At 34.1% G+C, this 14693-nt stretch overlaps 1 long non-coding RNA gene across 2 annotated transcripts in view; it reads left to right on the top strand.

Moving 5' to 3' along the window:
* Positions 1-14693, top strand: part of LOC111559710 — a 350013-nt gene that overhangs the window by 291633 nt on the left and 43687 nt on the right. The window lies entirely within an intron of this gene.

Below are 14693 nucleotides of genomic sequence, written 5' to 3' on the forward strand. Positions count from 1 at the left end.
AATCCCTTGAAACCCTTAATATAAACTAAAATATTAAGTGTCCTGGTATAGAACGGGCATTCTAACAGAGTCTATATTATCCCCAAAGGATGCAAAAATTGGTTCTGAGGGAGGGAGAGAGGCGAAAATTTCTTAAATGTTACAATAGTCTGTGGCCTCCCAAAAGGCCACATCACATAAACAGACACGGAGATACGTAGAATTAAACTTCCATGGTGCATTGAGTAGAAAAAATGTCTAACCTGGCGCCTTGAATGCGTAGGAATGATGATGAGAAAAATATTGAGAAATATTGGTATAGAAGAAAGAGCTCTGGAATCTGTCAGCTGCTCAACCTTGTTAAAATCCTATAAAATGGGGAACAGACTGTATTTTTACATTTATTTATTAATTCAACCTGCATTTATTGAATGTCTACAGTGTACTATGTACTAGAAGCAAAGTTTGAAATTAATAGCAAAGATCCCTACTCTTTTGGAGCTTACAATTTGGTAGGGAAGACAGAAAATGCACATAAAAGCAGATACTTATGAGCGTTATAATAAAATATGTTAGCGTAATGATTCTCAATTGTTTATTGAATTAAAGTATCATTCTGTTCCAGACACTAAGCTAAATAATAATTTAACAAAATAATTATGTTTCTGCCTTCATGGAGCTTAGAGTCTAATGGAGAATGAAGACATTAAATCCTTTAAAAACTTTACCTTAGCAAGACTCCTCTGTCCTCCACTATTCATTCTCCCCTTCTTTCTTGCCACTAAATTAATTGGACATGTGACCACTAAATTAATTAGTTATGTTTTGATCAATAGGGATGCATTGTATAGCTTCCACTCTCATGGTCTTTGTTTTCAGCTTCTTTCTGTCCCTTTGCCTGGTAGCTGGTGAAAAATTAAAACTGTTTGAAATGCGAAGATAAAAAAACAAGTGATGAAGATTACAGAGCCTCCATCCCAGACACAGTACCATTCACCTTCGTACTGTTTGAAGAGTAAGAAATCAAATTCTACCTCATTCAAGCACTAACTCTCAATGTTAGGTTTTTTATATTGTTTGTTTCTTTACCATCAGCTTACCTTGTATCTAGTTAATACAAACACATAGCTGCACATTGTATTAAAGATCTTGAAGAACATAACATGGTACTTGAGGGCAGATAGCAGGAGGAAACTTCTTGGGATTAAGAAATGGGTGAGAGCTACTCTGAGAAAGTATATTTAAGCTGGTATTTGAAGAATAGGAGTCAGCCATGTTAAGAGATGAGGAATGGGTGTGGGGGTGAATGTGTAGAGTTCATGCAGCAGAAAGGACTGGAGGTATTTTAGGAATCCCTGGATATTCAGTATAGCTACAGCATGGAAATAAAGTGCCAGGTAAGTGAGGGACAATGCTAGAGAGAGACCATGAACACCTGATAAGATGTTTGCATTTACTCAAAGTGACAGTAGCAAGTAGAAGAACAAACATGAATTTTGTTGCCATTTCATAATGTAAAGTGATATTAATGTAAAGAGATCTCTGACTTTTGAACCGTGAAAACAATACTAGGAAATACATTGAAATGACTCCTCAAAAAAAAATGTTCATCTTGCTTGTCTTTTGATCCTTCATAAATGCTACATCTATGTCCACTTGCTATGTGATCCCCCCGGGTACTTACCTGAAATTACCAATATTTTTAACATTGCCACTCTTTATTTACATCATTGAGTTACAGTTTGTCTTTATGTGTTTTTCCAAATTGAATCACTCCTCACCCAGTTTCCGTTAAACCTTCACTATAGACAACAACCGACGTGTACTGAGAACGTGTAAGAATGAAATGCATGTAGAGCTACTGTCTCTTAATGTAGGGCAGGTGACACCCCATAACTATCAAAATAGGTAGAAAGCTAATTTATTTTGTTGTTACATTAGTTTTTCTTTTTCTTTTTTCCAAATCTAAACCACATAGTAGAAAGCATTCTAATAAAATGAGTCTGACATTTTGACATAGTGTTCCAATATTAATACACTCCATTGGAAGGTCTTCCTCGGATGGTATCTAGGTCCTAAAGAACTCCATGGATGAGAATATTTAATTCTATAAACCATTCAGTTTTACATTAGCTCTTTTTACTTTGATTCTGAAGATCTTCTTTCACAGCAAATTAAATGTCTGGAGGTTCCAAGCTCTCAAAAAGTATCATATTAAAACTGAGAATATTTTCTGTAGTTCACCAATCTAATTAACATGATCAGTCAGCTGAGCAAACCATTCACACTAGCAAGTCAATTGTTAGGGTCATTTGAGATATTTTTAGATTAATGTCTTTAATAACACAGAAACAGTGATGTTGATCTTTAGGGAAAGGTAATAAAGAATTGCAACCAAAAGAAGAATAGTCCTGTCAGTTTCCCCTCTGCAGTCTGTGTATGATAAATTTAATCTTGAGTGTGAGCAAATAAATTAATGCAACTTTGGCTTTTCAATACCCAGACTTAGTATGGTTTTTCCCGAAACCTTCTCTGAGAATTATATTACCAGCATTATGAGATTATTTTGTAAACATTTTCCTAATGTTTATGTCTGTTATATGTGAGATATTTAAATGGATGCTGAACGGTACTAAATATTGAGGCAGAAGTTTAATTTTTCATTGATCTGAACTACCACTTTATCATTTCCTATTAGTTCTGTGATTAATGTTACTATCATGTAACATGGTTACTATTTCTACACTTAAGTGGATTAGGTGAGTGAGAGTTATTAGGGTAACATCCAATGGGTTGGAATGAAAGTTTTGAGATATGCTAAACAGCATAAGCCTGAATGTGAATAACTTGCAAAAACTGGGGATATAGAGACTTCCAATTGGCTATTGTTAGAATTTGACTTTTTTCTCCCTCAGTCCTTTATTCAAACTTGTTATGTATTTTGGAACAGTCCCTATTTTTTGTAGGCTGAGTGGAAGTCAATTCCTATGCTGACCACTGTATACATTTTTTTTTTTTTGCAAAACCATATTCTTGGCTCTCTAGAACAACCTTGAATTTAGTCACTTGTCTAAACTTGGGTGTCCTTGGTTTCTGTGGAGCCCCAATATTCATCTAATTGTTTATATTCATGCTTAGTATGGACAGTGTTTTGTTTCTTGTAACCAAATCATAAGTCTTCAATACATATTGAAAGTCTATAGGTTTTAATAGAAGCACAATCATTAGGAGTCTTAAGTAGGAACCAAATAAGTCAACAAGATGGTCCAGTGATTTTGCCTTTCGTCTTTGTATTTTTACAATGTGTATGATATGTTAATATAGTGAGATGTGCATACAGTTAATAGATTCAAATAGAGGATTGCTTACTTATTTTTTGCAAAAATGCATGAAATAAAATATAGTAAATTCGGGGTATGGAAAAGAAGAAATTATGTCATGGGGGGAAAATGGTAGTATAATTTAAGATCATTCTGTCATCTGAAATCCTCTAACAACTATTGACTGTCCCTTGTTCAGGATTTTATAGGAATTTCCTAACATTTTCCTTTACATTTTATGTTTGTGTTCTTGTGTCCCAAATGATGTTCCATACCTTTTGAGAACAGGATAGGTATTCTGACTTTCTCTGTGTAAGATCAAAACACTTAGATGTTTTCACCACCATTTATTAACTGAATATAAGTCAGAATAGTCTGTATGCTTCAGGACAAATGACCTGAAAGTTGTGTCTCACAACAGCAGAGGTTTAATTCTAGCTCACACTGTATGTCCATTGTGGGTGAGCTGTGAATTTGTTTTATGTAGATTTTGAAAAAGAGGAAAGGTGCATATGGGAAACCTTCTGCAGGCCCTCAAATATTTTGTTCATAAGCGGCATTTGTTACACTTACCCTCACTTTTCATTAGATTAATCAAGACATATGGACAAATGTGACATCAGTGTGGGTAGGAAGATCAATCTACTCATAGCAAGGAACATAGAAGGCATGAAAATAAGAATTTTGACAAAAAGGTAATAACAACACACCACAAGTGATAGGAACTAAAACCGATGACTTAATTCCTCCATTTTTCAGAGTGACCATGACATGTAAATGCAAGCAGGGATGAATGTCAAAACATCTAATAGTACCTGGCATATTTGGATATCCATGATATTCCTTCTTAAACTTATTATTCCAAATAATTCACCTTCCTGGACACTGAAATCCATCTCGAGTAAAGATAATAATGGTGAAGTTATACCCCATTTCATGCACACATACCCATATTCAAACCCATCCACACACACCCACACGTATATACATATGTATCTAATATATGTGCATATGCATGTACATATGTGTACTTGTGTTTGTGCATGTGTGTGTGTGCAATACATATAATATCATCTCTTGGGTTGAATGAGTCCTACCTGATATCAAAAATACTTAAAATTTTTTCTGGACCTATGAAATCGCTTTCCAATAGTTACAACTTACAGTTATATGTGTTTGTAACAAATGCAGAGATTTAAACAAAAGCTCATTTTTTGCTACTTCATTAGGGAAAGCAATCCCAAGGAAGCAGAAGTGAGAGGAAAGGGGAATGAAAGGAGGAGAAAAAGCGAATATGTTGGTTTATTACTAGCTGACTACTCCTTAGAATCATGCTCAAATTATGACTTGATATCACAGAACTGCCTTCTTTGAGAATCTAAGAATATTGTTCCTCCTCAGGAAGTCCATCCCAAAAGATGAAAAAATACTTTGTCCCTCAGATCCCCTTCTTGTTGGTCAAAGTTTTTTTTTCCTGTATGTGTGAGTATCATTCACATTTTCTGGAATCTATGCTTCAGAATCAACAGCAAAACCTCAGTAAGGGAAGCGAGAGTCACAGAATGAGATCTCAATATGAGGTGCTGTTGAAGTTTATTGTGTGAGGGTGGTTGCTGTGGCAGCAGTAGGCCTGAGTCCACTTAGAGCTGGTTGCTATGGTGACAACTATACAAAACAGTGGCCAAAGGCCTCAACAACAGATAAGGTTAAAGAGATCTGAGTTGGCATAAATACGACAGCATTATAATTTATTCTCCCTGAGGAATCCTTTGAGAGTAAAGTGGGTGCTATTAACAATTACACCTGGAAAACAGGCATAAACCAGGGCCGTGTAAGGCAGATTAGCAGGTGTGGTCACCCACTGAATCACAGGCTTATGATAAAAGTTGTCCTTTATGAATATTAATAAGTGTGTTAAAAATAAACAAAAACAAACAAAAAAAAAACACTAACCACATGAAAAGCAAGAATTTTGTATGGACAAAATATTGCAAAATAGGAAGTTTCCCAGAAGATGTGCCTTCTAATAATATGACACTGGACAAGTAGACTCACCATTTTCTAAGGATATTGTTGTGATTACCCAAAATAATATGAAACATCAAATAAACTCCATATTTAGAATTCAAAAACAATAAGCAAGAGACACATACAGTTCATTCTAGTTGGGATTTTGACTTTTAATTCTCTATGTTTTAAAATATGAAGGGCTCCATTGGCTATATGATTATTGAATCATAACTCCTAACTTTGCTAAGCACTTTCCCTAATCCCATGCTTGTTTTTCCTCACATAATTTAATTTATCTCTGTAAATTGCTTTTTTCTTTGAAGTCTGACATTGCTAAAATATTTAATTACTTACATAAAAACAATGAAATTTGTTGTTTAGAATAAGAGTATAGAACAATTTGTATGGTTTTCATTGCTAAATATAAATTGTTGACTTACCATTCAAATGTCTAGCATACAGTAGTATATAAGAAAATTCATTTCAGAAGTAATCAAAAAGCCTAATTTGTAGTACCAGCATTATCATTACAATGTACAAGTCACTTAAGATGTCTGGACACAATGTTCTGTTAATTTAAGAAAAGATTAGGACTAGATCCAGTCAGCAATATGCAGTCATGAGTTTTAGATAAGTGCTTTAGTCATCCATGCAAGAGAACTTATAAATGGACAACAATCTAATCTATAAATCTTTACCTATTTCAGGGCTTTTATAAAAAAATTCTCTGTCATCTGTTTTACTGATTAGGTGCCTGAAAACACCTAAATTTAGAAAGTATCTCACTACCTAGAAAACCAGTGGACCAGGGATGCCTGGATGGCTCAGTCAGTTAAGCATCTGACTCTTGATTTCAACCCAGGTCATGATCTCATGTCTTGTGAGATCAAGCTCAGCATTGGGCTCACCCTCACAGCATGGAACCTACTTGAGATTCTCTCCCTCTCTCTCTCTGCCCCTCACTCCACTCACACACTCGCTCTCTCTCTCTACCAAAGTAAATAAATAAACATTAAAAAAAAGGGGGACCCAAATCTGTGAAAATACATGATGCTGTGAAACTTGACTTTGTAACTCAAACTAAAAGTTGAAGCACCTTCCATAATAATCTTTTGGGTATAGCCAACATACAATGAAGAAGAGATTCAATTATGAGTGACAGAAACTTGCCCTGAAAATTAATATAAGTAAAATGGAGGATATTGACCAGTCAACTGACCAGGAAAAGAGAGAAAGAAGAAAAATAACAAGCTTAGCATATTTGAAAAAATAATCAAAAAACGGAGGACCACATCTTGACAACTGCTCAAGTCAACTATCAAGTCTACAGAGGAATTCAGATAGAGATAGCCTTCAAATTAATGTGTAAGTACAAATTCAGGCATAGAAAATGTCTTCTTTCAAGTGGAAAAAAATGTATTCATCAAATAATATAGAGCTTAAGCTTTCTCAAAGACGAGGCTAGCATTTAAAAATTTATAGGGGCACCTGGGTGGCTCAGTTGGTTAAGTGTCTGACCTTGGCTCAGGTTATAATCTTGCAGTCTGTGAGTTTGAGCTCCGCATTGGGCTCTGTGTCTCCCTCTCTCTCTGCCCCGACCCTGCTCACACTCAGTCTCTCTCTCTCTCTCTCTCTCTCTCTCTCTCTCTCTCTCTCTCAAAAACTAAACATTAAAAAATACATAAATATTTATATATGTATACAGATAAATACACATGATATGATACACACTTATATGCATATATATATGCATATATATATATATATATATATATATATATATATATATATACACACACACACATACATATACCATGTATATCTGCTATCAAAAAACAAGTAGTGTGGAATAAGAGGGGCTTCTAAAAAGTGACATGTTTGGGGGTACTTGGACAGCTTAGTCAGTTAAGTGCAAGATTTTGGCTCAGATCATGACCTTGTGGTTTGTGGGTTCAAGCCCCGCATCAGGCTGTCTGCTGTCAGCATGTAGCCTGTTTCAGATCTTCTGTCTCTTTCTCTCTCTGTCCCTCCCCTGCACTCTCTCTCTCTAACATAGAAAGAAAGAAAGAAAGAAAGAAAGAAAGAAAGAAAGAAAGAAAGAAAGAAAGAAAGAAGGAAAGAAGGAAAGAAGGAAAGAAAGAAGAACCATGTTTGTTTTTCATAAATAAATACTAGTAATTCAAATAAATAAGCATGGCCAGTTTCCTCCATGTTCATGGCAGTCCCCTAAGTCTAGTTCTATGTATTTTCAAAAAAATACAAACAATTCAAGAGGACAGCAAATAAAACCAATCATAGCCAATAATTATACCATAGCAAAGAGACAGAAAATGCTATGAACATTAATGTCTGCATAAAGAAGTAGATAAGTATTCCAAAATGATCAGAACCATCTCCGGGTTGCAAATCAGGACCAGAATCAAAGGAGAATACATGATAATGATGAGAAAACACTATTTCTTAAAATTGAGAAAATGATACCCAAAAAGATGTAGTTCAACCCTGAGTGAAAAATAATAACAGAGACCTGGTGGATGAGAGTTGTGTTTCCTGGGGAATCTAAAGAGAAGTTTTAAAGCCACTGAGCAAAAAGTGATGGTCTTAGGAAGGCACTGCCTTTAGTGTCAGTTAAAAGGAAAATGTGGTCACCTGGACACTTGATACTGAAGAAGAGGAAGCAAGTGGTGGATATTAAAGTTTCCACAGAAAGAGAAAAGGAATTGAAAGTCAAAATACTTACCACCTTCCTCCAAAATTGTTATCAGTTAAAGTAACTTCACATTCTTAGAACAAAAACCCCCCAAACCTCAAAACTCCAATATCCTACCCAAAGCTATCACATCTTTATATTATCTGTGGTCTAATCAAATATAAAATATTAAAAATTAACAGAAAATAGCAGGCCACATCTATACAAAATTACTATAATTTAAAAATATAAATAATAAAAAAATGCCAAGTCACTGAAAATTCACCTGTCAAAACTCAGTTATAATCCAGAGTAAGTAAAGCTATAACACAAAACCCAAGCCAGAGACTTGAAAACTTTTTTATAAATGCAAAAGAGGAAACATTTTAGATCTTAGTCTCTGCTGCATATTCTTTGTTTTGTTTTACCACCTTTCAAAAATGTAATAGACATTCTGAGCTCATGGACTATCCAAAAACAGATTGTAAACCAAATTAGGCCCAAGGCCATAGTTTTACAATCCCTGCCCTAAACTGATTTAATGTTCTTAAAAACTTTTGTAGACATTACAAAAAATTCCTTGAATTAGACTTTAAAGATTCAGAATATAAATACTAAAGAGTTGACGTAAGAAATAAGAATTGACTAAACTCAGAAAATAAACTAAAGTAAAATATAAATTCACCTCAAAAACAATGCATAAATATAAGTATATAGATATTGATATATATTTTTGCAGGATACCATATGAGAATAAATTAGATGAAAAACACAGTAAAGAGCTCTTTAAAAAGGACAAATAATGCTAAAAATTGGAAAACAAAATAAGGAGGAAAAAAGGAACAAAAGAAAGCTATGGATCTAAAATATATCAACGGTTTAACGTATATATTTTAAGAACATATGAAAAATAAAAACAAAACAATGAAAGATAGTGAATATTATAAATTATAATCAAAGAACAGTTAAAACTCAACAAAGGAAAACAATCCAATAAAGAATTCTCAATACTTTGAACAGACAATTCAAGAAGATAAAAGGATAGCAAAGTAAGCATATGCAGATGCTAAACATCATTAGGCATTAGGTAAAGCAAATTAAAACTTACAATAGTATACTGCTATGCACTGATTGGGATTGCTAAAAGTAAGAACAATTGGCTATACCAAGTGCTGACAGTGTTATAGAACAATTTGATGTCTCATACATTGATGATAGGAATGTAATATGACACAACACTTTAGAAAACAATTTGATAATTTCTCATCAAGTTAAATATTCATTTACTATATGACCCAGTAATGTCAATACTAGGTGTTTATACAAGGGTAATGAGAAAGTATGTTTATCTAGTACCTGTATAAGAGTGTTTATGGTGAATTGACTTAGAACCATTTGGGAAAACCCAAATGTCCTTAAATTCCTCCATGGACATAAAAAAAGAAAACTTGGTACATCCATGTAATGGAATATTACTCATCAATAAAAATACCAACTCACAACATAATAACATGGATGGATCTTAAATGCATTATACTAGTCCCGAGTTGGCAAACTATAATCCATCAGGTAAATCTGGCCTGCTAAGAGCCAAATATAGCCACACCATTCATTTACCTATTGTCTAAATCTGTTTCAAGCTATAATTACCAAGTTTGGTAGCTGTGACACTGTATTGCTCACAAAGCTGAATATAGTTACTCTTTGGTCCTTTACAGAAAATGTTTGCTGACCTCTGTGCTAAATTAAAGAAGCTAGATTAAATGGGTGACATACCATATGATTCAATTTACATAACATTCTTTTAAAAAAATTTTTTTAACGTTTATTTATTTTTGAGACAGAGAGAGACAGAGCATGAACGGGGGAGGGTCAGAGATAGAGGGAGACACAGAATCTGAAACAGGCTCCAGGCTCTGAGCTGTCAGCACAGAGCCCAATGCGGGGCTCGAACCCACGCACTGGGAGATCGTGACCTGAGCTGAAGTTGGATGCTTAGCCGACTGAGCCACCCAGGCGCCCCTATATAACATTCTTAAAAAGGCAAATATGGAATCAGAAAACATATCAGTTATTTCCAAGAACTGTAGGTCATGGGATGATTGAATTAGAAAAGGACATGACACAGTTTTTCAGAGGTAATAAAATTGTTCAATTCCTTGATTATGGTGGCAGTTAACCTGACAGTATGCACTTACCAAATTAGTAGAATTCTATACTAAATTGGGTGAATATTATACTATGTAAATTTTATCTTTAGAAAATGGAAGGACACCTGAATGGTTCAGTGGGTTAAGCATCAGACACTTCATTTTGGCTCAGGTCATGCATGATCTCATAGTTCATGAGATCGAGCCCTGTGTCAAGCTCTGCACTGACAGCTCAGAGCCTACTTGAGATTATCTCTCTTCCTCTCTGTTTGTTCCTCCACTGCTCACTCACTCTATCTCTCCCTCAAAAATAAATAAATTTGTAAAAATGAAAAAATAAAGAGTTGGAAAGAATAATATCAAGTGAATATAATCTTGATATCACAGAAGGAAGAATTAAGGCAAACTAGATTAAGCATTAAAAAGAAAAAAATGAACACTCCATAATGCTAAAGACTAAAATTCACAATGATAATACAAATATATTTAATATTTGTGCACCTTCAAAGATAATGAGTGTGTATATATATATAAAACAGAAAGTAAAAGGAGAAATAGACCAAGAAACACTGATAATAAAATTTCATATACCACTTTCAGTCCAAAATTGATCAGTTGGATAAAGAATAACTAAAAATATTTAAGAACCAAACCGCATGATCAATAAGTAGATATTCTAAGAATATATTTAGACTTAGAGAATATACAGTCTTTTCAAGCACACATGGAATATTCCCAAGAATTTTCCATGTCTTCCTTTTAAAAAACTCTCAATAGCTTTTACAAACAGCATTCACTTTTTGTAATAAAATAAAATTCAAGATTATTATCATATTAGAGGAATAGAAAGCATTTCATTTAATAAACTTAGCTTCAAGTGAAAATAAAAACTAAAGTTGTAGAATTTATATAATATAGGGATTATGAAATATAGTAGACTGGAAATGCAGTTACTGAAACATGAGGGAGTGGAGCTCCGAGCCACTGGAGTGGGTGTTGAAGTACAACCTGCTATAAGGCCAGTGCCCTACTAGGCTGGGAATGCAAACCTGGTGTACATGCTTATTTCTGATTTTATTAAAGAACAATACAAAAGGATACTGTTAATAGTGCTGTAACTGCAGAATTAAGGGCTTTTTTTTTCTTCCTGATGAAGGCTATATTTAAGATATCTTCACCTGTCTCCTATTACAGTTCATCTTGCACTGGAATTTGCTTAGGAATCAATACAACTTCTGCCTCACGACGCCATTATTTTCGTATTTGCTATTCACAGTAAACTAATAGTGACCTTATGTTGTAGAAAAGGAGCTTTATGTATTATTTCAAAACCTATAGGCTTGAAGGATACAATTGAAATTCCATATTTTAAAGATCTTAGTAATCATAATTTACATGTGAATTTTTAGTATTAACAGTAACTGTATCTGAAATGTAGGATTTAGAGGTTTTCACTTTCTATGCCATATATCTTTGTTTGTTTTTACAAATTACAGGCATGATTATATACTCAGAAAGATATTTTACATATATTTTAAGGAAGGCAATTCAGGGATGTAGAAAATGTCTTTTTCCACTCCATGCCGTTAATATATTGTGTTTACTTCCATGAGTTACATTTTTTTAACTGAGATTATTAAAAGTAAATTCACCCATTAGGTTGATGATGATTTCTAATGGGAAAATCTGGGATCTCATGCCAATACCAGTTTAATCAATTTATTCACCATTCACCAATTCATTAAATCCATTCATCATTTACCATTTCACTCAATTTTTAACATGACATAAATCTAATTTGATTTATTTTTGAATTTACTTTTTCTTTTTAAATTTATGTTTTTTTTTTCTTTTTTTAATATAACTTATTGTCAAATTGGCTAACACACAGTGTGTACAGTGCACTCTTGGTTTTGGGGGTAGATTCCCCTGATTCATCCCTTACATACAATACCCAGTGTTCATCCCAACAAGTGCCCTCCTCAATGCCCGTAACCCTTAAATTCATTTTTTTTAGTTTTTTTTAACTTATTTTGAGAGGGAGATAGAGAGCAAGCAGGGGAGGAGCAGAGAGAAGTGAGACAGGATCCCAAGCAGACTTTGTGTTATCAAGGCAGAGCCCGATACATGACTGGAACTCATAAACCATTAGATCACAACCTGAGCCAAAATCAAGTCTGACTGTTAACTGACTGAGCCATCAAGGCACCCCTAAATTTATTTTAAGAACAAAATTAAAAGTAAGATCTTATTAAAAGGTCCATGCTCTTCTTACTTTTTTTTTTCCAGTTAATGCATTTTAATCATCTCTTAATGTCAATACAAGTATTTCTACTTATGGATGCACTATATTTTCCCATTATTTACCAACAGATTTTAAGTTATTATCATTGCTTCATAATTCCACACCATCCTGTGAAAAACATGTTTGATACATTTGAGTAATCTTATAGAATAAACTTTTGTAAGTAAGTTGAAGGGTCAAATGATAAGCACATAAAGAAGTCCAGCGAATGATATCAAATTTCACACTAAAAATTTTTGGCATATCGACTTGTTGATATGTTCACCAACAGTTAAAAATAAAAATGTCCATTTTATAAGGTTTTTTCTTTTCTGTAGCTTAATTTATTTTAAAAATACAGTATATAATACAAGTAACATACAAAATGTGGGTTACTCAATTCTTTATATTTTTGGTAAGGTTTCCAGTCAACAACAGGCTATTAGTACTTAAGGTTTTAGGGAGTCAAAAGTTACAAATTTTTTACTACGTGGGCGGTGGGGGCGGGGAGGTTACTCCTGAGGGTCAGCTGTACTTTTATTTTCCATTGTTGTTTTCCTATGTAGTTTTTTTGTTTTGTTTTGTTTTTGTTTTTAAATCAATTGCCTGGAGTTAACAGCACATGATTTATAGCTTGCTATATATAAATGTTATAGATTGCCTATAATACTCAAACACAGGTGTTCATTGTCAGAAATGAGTATAATTATGTATATATTTGGTTAAAGTACATTTAGGAAAAGTAGGCTTCCATTCCTATTTAAGAGTTAAATAGGTTGTATCTTAATTTTAAAATCAATCCCAAGATGTTAACTCCAACAGATTTTTCAGCTTTTCAAAATTACTTGTCTAAATATGTATCAGCCTATTTCCGGGTTCTCTATTCTACTATGTTTAATGATTTGTTTGAGCCAGTACTATACTGTTTTGATTATTATAGCTTTATAATAATCTTGAAATCACTTGGTGAAATAAGTCTGGTTAAAAAAAACACTAAAGTCAAATTCAAAGAAAAAGAAAGTAGAATAATGGTTACCAGGGCCTGTCAGGAATATGGAGAAAGGGGAACCCTCTTACACTGTTGGTGGGAATGGAACTTGAGGCAGCCACTCTGGAAAATAATACAGAGGTTCCTCAAAAAGTTAAAATGAGAGCTACCCCACAATCCAGCAATTGTGCTACTATGTATTTATCCAAAGGATACAAAAATATTGATTCAAAAGGATACATGCACCCAGATGTTTATAGCATATTATCAACAGTAGCCAAATTATGGAAAGAGCTCAAATGTTCATCAACAAATTATGGAAAGAGCTCAAATGTTCATCAACCGATGAATGGACAAAGATGATGTGACACATACACACACACACACACACACACACACACACACACACACACACGATGGAATATTACTCAGCCACAAAAAAAGAATGAAATCTTGGAGCACCTGGGTGGCACAGTCAGTTAAGCCTCCAACTCTTGATTTCAGCTCAGGTCATGATCTCATGATTCATGGATTCAAGCCCCACATCTGGCTCTGTGCTGGTAGTGTGGAGCCTGCTTGGGATTCTCTCTCTCTCTCTTTCTCTCTCTCTCTCTCTCTCTCTCTCTCTCTCTCTCCCCCCCTCCCCTCCCCTGCTCATGCTCTCTCTCTCTCAAATAAAGAAGGAAAACTTTAAAAAACTAAATAAAACCTTTCCATTTTCAATGATGTGAATGGAACTAGAGTGTATGATGCTAAGCAAAATAACTCAGTCAGAGAAAGACAAATACCATATGATTTCATTCATATGTGGAATTTAAGAAATGAAACAGATAAACAGGGGGGTAAAAAAGAGAAGGAGAGAGACAAATCATAAAACTGACTCAACTGTAGAGAACAAACTGAGGGTCGCTGGAGGGGAGGTGGGTGGAGGGATGGGTCTAAATGGGTGATGGGTGCGAAAGAGTGTACTTGTTGTGATGAGCACTGAGTGTTATATGTAAGTGGTGAATCGCTAAATTCTACTCCTGAAACTGATATTACACTGTATCTTAACTAACAGGAATATAAATAAAAACTTGAAACAAACAAAGTCAAGAAGAAAACCAAAAAAGAGAACAAATAACTCAGCTCTGGCTTACACTGCCAAAATTTGATTCCCAATTCTGCCATTTATTAACTTTGTGCTCAAGTTAATCTCTTTATGTTAAGACTCCTTATTTGAAATGGATTGGTTATTATGAAGCTAAGATTTAAATACACTGAGGCATGGAGA

This window comes from Felis catus, chromosome A3 (assembly GCF_018350175.1).
Source record: "Felis catus isolate Fca126 chromosome A3, F.catus_Fca126_mat1.0, whole genome shotgun sequence".
NCBI classification, from domain to species: domain Eukaryota; kingdom Metazoa; phylum Chordata; class Mammalia; order Carnivora; family Felidae; genus Felis; species Felis catus.